The sequence below is a fragment of the Lepeophtheirus salmonis genome, chromosome 1 (assembly GCF_016086655.4).
Source record: "Lepeophtheirus salmonis chromosome 1, UVic_Lsal_1.4, whole genome shotgun sequence".
NCBI lineage: Eukaryota > Metazoa > Arthropoda > Copepoda > Siphonostomatoida > Caligidae > Lepeophtheirus > Lepeophtheirus salmonis.
Window position 1 is genome coordinate 42,420,997 of NC_052131.2, and position 8,430 is coordinate 42,429,426.

Consider the following 8,430-nt stretch of genomic DNA (forward strand, 5'->3'; position numbering starts at 1 on the left):
ATATATTTTTGTATTTTGTAAATGAATGTTTACAAACAAGAAAAACAAAATATTTTTCTTATAAAATTCCCTTACAAAAATAACGCATAATATAAATAGTTACTTGTGTTCAATATATTTTTAAGGCGACCATATAACAAAATGAATTATTTGTTTAGAGATATGATAGTATTCATACTACATATAAATCCAAACTTATCCCATAATAAAAGAATCCAATGCTGCCACAGATTAGATGATATCAAGAATATCTACTACAATTCAATTATAAAATCTTGATATTAATTTAAATATATATATTTATTCAATAGGTATACCGGGTGGTACATTGAAATCTGGGCACTTATTAATTCAATAATTAATGACGGTTGAGTCATTGAAATTAATTCATATTTCTATATATTAAAACATAAGCAATTAGTTGCAAAACAAAACAGACATGAGCTTTACGTACAATTTATGAGAAAATGCCACTTCAACGTAATCGACAAATTTCCATTCGCGAACTCCAAACAGTTGGGCGTCTTCAGGACTATTGTTTACGCTGTCAACAAGTCGTTAACGTTGTAGAGAAAGAAGAGTTCTATCAAAAAGGTAAAACTGGATCCGGAGGAGTTAAAGAAAACAACCCACCTCAAGTTCATGAGGGCCCATTTAAGAGATTTTGGGGTTTCACAACCCCTGTACAGAGAGCTACTTTTGACACCAGCAATGAAATAAACCCATTTCCTTCACTGCAAGACTATTTTGCATGAGTCTTTTAAGTTCTTTTGACCCTCCTACAAACCTGATGCCAAGCCTCTCGACTACATCGGCCTGTAGTGCCTGTCACCCGAACATTGAGGCCCTCAAAGCCCACGTTAGCCGCACTGGGATGCCATGAGAAAAAACTACATCCTTAACAGGGGGTCAGGCCTTCTCCCACCGACTGGAAGCTATCATTGCCACTAACATTATTGATTAAAAGAGTTCAGACACACATCTATTTATAGCATTAATTTGATGTAAGTTCTATTGAAAATTAATAGATTATATTCTATAGAAATTTAAATTTCAAAGTGTTCAAGAATTTAATGAACCACTCGGTATTATACGACCTAATATTTACTTTCAGTCTATGTTTCCATCTGAGATAAAAATGATGATACTTTTAATATATATATATATCCTCACTGGGGATCCATATTTGCCCATAGGCACATATTTGCAATAACGATAATAATTAATTATAATGTATTATAGTAACCAAGACTCTCATTAAAGTGCAAGACATTTAGAATACTTTTCAAGGAATGCTGATTGCCTCATTAGGAATCTAATAAAAATAATATCCTCTTAAGAATGACAAAGAAGGATATTAAGTTGTGTGAGTGAAAAGAATAATCAAGGTCACGAATTGGATCATTTTTCGATTCAGCATAACATACTTACATATATTAGTGCTGTTCCGTATACTAGTACTATAATTAATGATTAGGCTTGTTTTTTTTATTATAATAAATTTCAATAATTAAAATGTTTTGCTCAGCTGCATAGTTAGGTCAAACGACCTTATTATTTTTAAGAAAATAAATCCTTAATTTTTTTTATAAATTTTGTCTTCCAAACGAAAAATATATCGACATCAATTTTGTTATAGATACAAAAATATTGGTATTGTGACAATATGACAACCAATAATAATATACACATATCACATATTTTTACTAGTTAATATATATATTTAAACAAATCCTCAAAACAACTATTGCATAAAGCTCCTATAATCTCAATACAGCAAGATATAATTTAACAATATGGAGATATTATTTCATAAATACTTTTTTTCGTCGATGAGAATGGTTACAATTTTATTGATCGTTCTACTTATATTCAATAGGAAATTGAAAATTCTGTCAATATCTCTAGCACTTGAAAGACGTATTCAAGTTCTTCTTCTACTTTTCTACTTTCCACTAATATACATTGTTTAAGAAAAAGTTTATTTATACTAATACTTCTAATAAGGAGAATTGTTTTATGATCTCCCCCCTCCTCCCTTGCACAAGGCGTCATGAAGAACAAATATTTCATCAAGTGCAGTCTGAAAATCTAGAAAATTTAATTTTCTAGAAATATCTATGGATTTTTAAATTTTCTCAAAAAAAAAAAAATTAACAGTGATTAATTGTGAACACCTAAGGAGTTATGAAACTTTTTCCCGAAAAATTTAATATTTGTAATTCAATTTTTGATATTTTTTTAACCAAAAAATTAATTTTTTTTTTGTCAAAAGCTGTAGATCTTCCAATTTTTTTTTGTGAATAACTGTGGATTTTCCCAAAAAGTTAATATTATGAAACTTTTTTTCAAAAAATTTAATTTTTAAAGTTGATCAGGAAGGCCTGGGTCTCAGTGGCGCGATGATACAAAGCTCCGCCTAAAGTGAAAAGAAATCCTGATCCCTTCTCTGCCCAAGGTAGCATTTTCTTATACAGAAGTTCATAGAGCCGATTCCTTCCTATCCACAAAGTGAGAGGGAATACTTTCCCTGAGCTGTCCACTGTTTTTTGTTATGATAATATGTCTCAATGAATATGAAGCATTGTTTTGATCTTTGGCTGTAATGTAGTGGCTGTTCTGCTTATTCATAGTAAAGTTTTTTTTTCCATCACATAAAAACAAAATTTGCTCTTTTTTTTTTTTTTTTTGGTGTTCTTGATAAAAAAATTTACAATTTCCTTTGCTCTTTCCAACTGTCTACGCTTTCTCTGTTCTGAGATATGATGTCTTGTTGTCCTCCGTGATTCTGCCAGAATGACAATTCGGATTCAAGATACTACAATGTGTACCACTAGATACGATCCACCCTGTATGTATGTATATCAACTACATTATTCATCACGTCATGTTGAAGGTATTATATAATAACCATCATATGTACTCTTATGTTCAATATTCGAAAGTATTGGATGGTGCTCTCATTTGGCAGATTCAACAAATGTTAATGAACCTTACATACTTGTATAATATGTAGATGATGATGACGTAGGGTGTTGTTGTTGTTTTTGCTTTTTTTATCTTTGGCAACAGTCGAATGCATTTATTTATTTAGTAACGGGATGTTACGTATCATAATTTTCAAGTTATCAGGTGATATGAGACTTTATTCAAGGATAATTATGTATTTGTATGTTTGTTGGAGTATGAGAGGAGTAATTCCACGAAATGAATGCCTTAATGTTCTACATAAATATGAATGTACATAAATAGCTTAAATATACTGCCTACATACGTACTCCGTCAATACAAAAGCAAGTTAGAATGATTTTTCTCAAAATGATGTCTGGATTACTTTTTTGTACTCAACAAATTATTCTTATTAGTCCTTCCCACTTAAAGTAGCCATAACCACGATAAAATAATTATAATATGATCAAAAAGGGCATATCATGATGGCCTATATAAGTCTTATAAATGAAATAAAAGTTCTAAACTATAGCTAAAATTCTTAACTACCTTAATTCATCCTACAAATTTGAATAGAAAGCATATAATTGGCTCAAATATGCCAATGAATCATTGGGCTGTGTACGAGGTGTGTTCAAAAAGTAAGGTGACTTTTCAAATTTTGCAGGCATGAGACATTTGTTATGCTCGATTTTATTATGTTAGTATACTCACCATGAACATATATTTACTGTTTCAGCTATATAATGTTTAATTTTTTTTTGTGAGAGGCATAACGGATAAAAGTATTTTGCGATATCGACGATTTTTTTCTATTGGAAAAAATGGGTCAAAGAATGGCATCAAATTTTTGTAAAAAATGAAATAAGTACTCAAAAACACTTGAAATGTTGACAGTAGCAAACAGTAAAACTTTTCTGAGGAAAGAACAAATGTTTACAAGTTGTACAAACTCTTTGGGCGGGAAGATGCCAATCATGAGCCTCGCATTGGACGCCCAAGAACGTCAGCAACCGATTACAACTTACCTGTCACTTTCAGAAATATTGGTGAGGATCCCGACATATCAGTTGGCGGTGCCTTAAATTTTTTCCAAGTTTTTAGGCATGAGATGAGTGTCAGCGAATTGTTTTCCAAAACTGCATAATTTTGACCAAAAGAATCGTTGCATTTATTGGTACAATCATGCCTCAGCCACTATATTCACCAGATTTGGCCCCATATGTCTTTTCTTGTTCCCAAAACATAAGATTCCTATGAGAGGAAGCAGATTTGCAACGATTTAAGAGCTCAAGGCTATACATTAAAGTGCGCTTTAAGGACTGAAAAAAGCGTTGACACAAGTGTATTGTATCTGATGTGTATTAATTTGAAGGGGACATTATAAATATTAGTGAATACATTAATATTTTCCTCTAAAATACAAAGTAACTTAACTTTTTGAACACATCTCGAATGAAGTAAAAACATAGGGATTTTCTCCTTTAATTGATCTTCGTCTAAGAGTGTACTTATGTTGACACACCACATATATATATGTTTTGCATATTTATACACTTCCTTTACAATGTACTCCTCCCTTTGAGTGCATACAATATATACATAGGAAAAACATTGTTAATATAGATGATGTTCGCAAATTACAGCTTTTCTAATTTGTGTTCTGAGTTGTTATATAGAGTATCGACATACATCAGAACTTTAGAAATCGACCGCTTTAGTCAAAGTTGGTTTTAAGAGGACATCGGGATCATTTGCTTAGTGTTAAAAGAAGTCATTCATAAGCTATAAACGAGGATTGAAATTAATTTCATGGAAAAATAAGATTCGAAATTTCTTTTTTGAAAAATCCAAATTCGAATTAAATTCAAATTTAAAAAAAGGTTAATTAAAAATGGCTAGAAAACATTGCCTCTAAACTTGATCAAAACTTCGAAATCTTTATTAATAAAATCCAGAATGTAGCTTCTTATTAATCAAGAGTGTCCGTTGTAGCCCCACTCACAAATGAAGGACTTTTTGCCTTTTACTAAATTTTTTTTTTGATGAGGATTAAATTTTTGAAGGTGACAATAGATATAAATTTTATTTTTTGAAAGATTACTTTTCTGAAAAAAGGTTATTCGGGAAAATTAAAAAAAATAATATTAGTAATTTTGTTTCCAAAATTTTTTTATTTAAAATTTAATTTTCTATGAATAGTTATGGATATTTGATTTTTTTTTTTTTGCTAAAAAAAAAAAAAAAAAATATAATCCTGCGGACTCCGCTCTAAATTAACAATTTTTTACAAAGAAAAAACTCACTGCTATATCCCATGGATCAGAAAAACAATTTAAAAAATTATAAACCGAGTTACTGTTTCGGAGATTCAAGACCCATCATTTTTCCCCCGGTTCAGTTGTAAATGATTTTTTTTAAATACTAATTTGTACCCAACATCATGTACATTGTACAAACTGTGGATCGAAATTTTTATGCTGTGGAGTAAAATTTCTTTCTCTAAAAAAATTGTTTTTTTTTTTTGGTACCAATAAAAACATTAAAACCCGTTTTTTTTGTAGGTCCAAATTAACTGAGATATCTGTTCAGAGTCTATCCCCAACATGAACTGGATGAAAAACTTTTAAAATTATTATTAATTAAAATTATAAGAGTCGTAGTCTAATCTATAAATTCAATAGCGAACCCCTAACACAAGTAAACACATAATGATTGAGAAGGAATTCATCCGTTTCGGGTATTCCTTACAAGGAATCGTGGACTGGAAACACGACAGCTGCTTCGTTTTTATGAATGAACTAACGCCGTGTTTTGAGGGCTTACTGTATACTTTTAAATATCTGTAATTTAAAGACGTAGAAACATCAACTTTTCATTTTTGTCGTTAAATTTTTTTGATATCATATTTATTTATTTATACAGCCCATTAATGAAGAAATTATCATTCAAAGTTTATTCATAGACTGTAAATGAGTCATTTTTAATGTCTCTGTTTTTGCAGTGTATGTATTAACGTTATTATGTGAATGTATGTTACAGAATATATGTATAATATGAATTAAACTTGTGCATCCAGAGAGTTTAAATAATGTATTCTACTCGTAAAAGTGTTAGTTATAAGAACCCTCAATGATCTCATCTTTTTTAGTATAGTTACAAACAGGGTGCTCAAAAATGGGACACCCCTTAACTTACACGTCATTAAATTAAGAAAGATAGTACGATAGAAGTTACACTGTAAATTAAATACAATTTTGAGGACTTTTGGACTCCCACTTTATCTGATTTTAACCTTCTAGACTTAGTAGATAATGGTGTATGGGGAAGCCACCTAGCTCCAAACTCAACCACGTAGGCCAAAAATTGTGGAAGACACTGAGCGGACTAGCTGCAAGTAGTGTTGTATTGGTTCGTATAAAGGACTGAGGACCGCAGTCAATTTTTTGAGTGTACGGTAACTTCGTATAAAACATTTTCGTATTAGGACATTTTGTAATACAACTATTTCGTATAAAACCATTTTGTTTAAATTTATGTGAGACTTTTTGAATTGTCATTTTGTACCCCAAATGTTGGGAGTGTTTTTCAGTACCACCGTTACTTAAGTAACTACTAAGAGCCCCTCACAACCCACCACTTGTACCCCGAATGTTTGGGGCTATATTTGGGTACTGTCATATCCCAAAATGGGATGAAACTTATCGCCAATACTTGAAAAAACAACTAATATCCCCAATCCCAATTGTACCACGAATATAGAATGTGTTTTCGGCACTGCCGTGTCCCAAAAAAGGACATAACCCACCGCCAATAATTTAAGGAACTGCTAAGATCCCATTACACGCCCAATTGAACCCCAAATATTGGGGATTTTTTAGGTACCGCCAGGTTCCAAGACAGGATGCACCTCACTGCCGACATTTAAATAACTACAAAGATCCCTTAACATACCGACAACTCTACCCCGAATGTTGGGCTGTTTTCGGGGTTATGTTGTTTTTAATTCTTATTGACTTAAAATTATAATCTGCTATATGTTCCTCCAATATGTTTGGAGTACAATTGGTGGTTTGTGAGGGGCTCTTAGTAATTTCTTCAAGTATCGGCAGTAGGTTGCATCCCGTTTTGGGACCCGGCGGTACCCGAAAACACTCCCAAGATTCGGGGTACAATTGGGGGATTGTGAGAGGCTCTTAGTAGTTTCCTCAAGTATTGGGGGTAAGTTGCATCCGTTTTGGTACCCGCCGGAACCCAAAAACCCCCAACATTATGTGTACAAAACGACAATTCATAAAGTCTATCCCCCATTTCCTCATAAATTTATACAAAAATGTTTTATACGAATTGTCTTTCTACCAATATATTGTATACAAAGTTACCTATGACCATATTTTTGGGGGGAGGTTTGGTTTTTAAAATTTTTTGAAAAAAAACATTCTCAAAAAAGAAGTTAAAATTTTTTTAAAAATCCATAACTAAATTTAATTTCCAAAAGTAAATTTCAAAAATTAGAATTTGTGATAAAAAATTTCAAAAATACAGAGCTACGAAATTATTTTTTTCATCTTGTACAAATAACGATTTAGTAAGAAGAATAAAATTCCTTAAAAATGGTTTCAAGCGAGTTGAAACATTGCTCAAGTGATTGAGGGCCAAGATCAAGGAAGATCCAACAGCATCAATACACCACTTGCCTGATGAGTTCATCGTGGACGAGATTACCATCAGGAGGGTAGTTCATCATGACCTCGGCTTTAAGAGCTTTTTCAGGACTCCAAAACATCTCCTCATCGAGAGGATGAAGGCTCCAAGTCTTGAGAGATGCAAAAAGTCCTTAATTATTTGAATAATCATCTGTCGATTGTGAAGATTTTCTCAAACAAGAAGATCTTCACAGTCGACTAGGTTTTGAACCGCAGAAATGAAAGATTTAATAGCAACATCCCCTGAGGAAGTCCAGAGCACATTCAAGATAAAACCTCCGGCCCAAACAGTGTGTTTGGGAGTCGTGCCCTCTAATGGTAAGAAAATGGACCCCTTCTTATTCAAGCCCATTTAGAAAATCGGGGCTGATGCCTACTATAAAGTCCTGAGGTGCAAAGGCTAACTATCCTAAGAACAACTATGTGTGTACCCAAGACGGTGTCCCAGCCATACAACCTTGAAGACACATAACTTCTGCAAAGAACCCTTTGCTGACTTCTGGCATAAGAAATTCTTACCCTCTTCCAGTCTTGATCTCAATTCCCTTGACTTCAGTGTGTGGAACGTCTTAGAGAGCGAGGTTGGGAAGACATCCTATAGAAATATGCAGGAGCTCAAGGCCAGCTTGAAGAAGCAACAGGCATACATGTCTGCCGATTATATTGTGGCAAACTGCACCATGTTTGACCTTGTGTGGATGCTGTTATAGAGGTGGAGGCGGCCATATTGAATAATTCTTGCTAAGATTGATTCCTTAAAGTAGTTCAATAACAT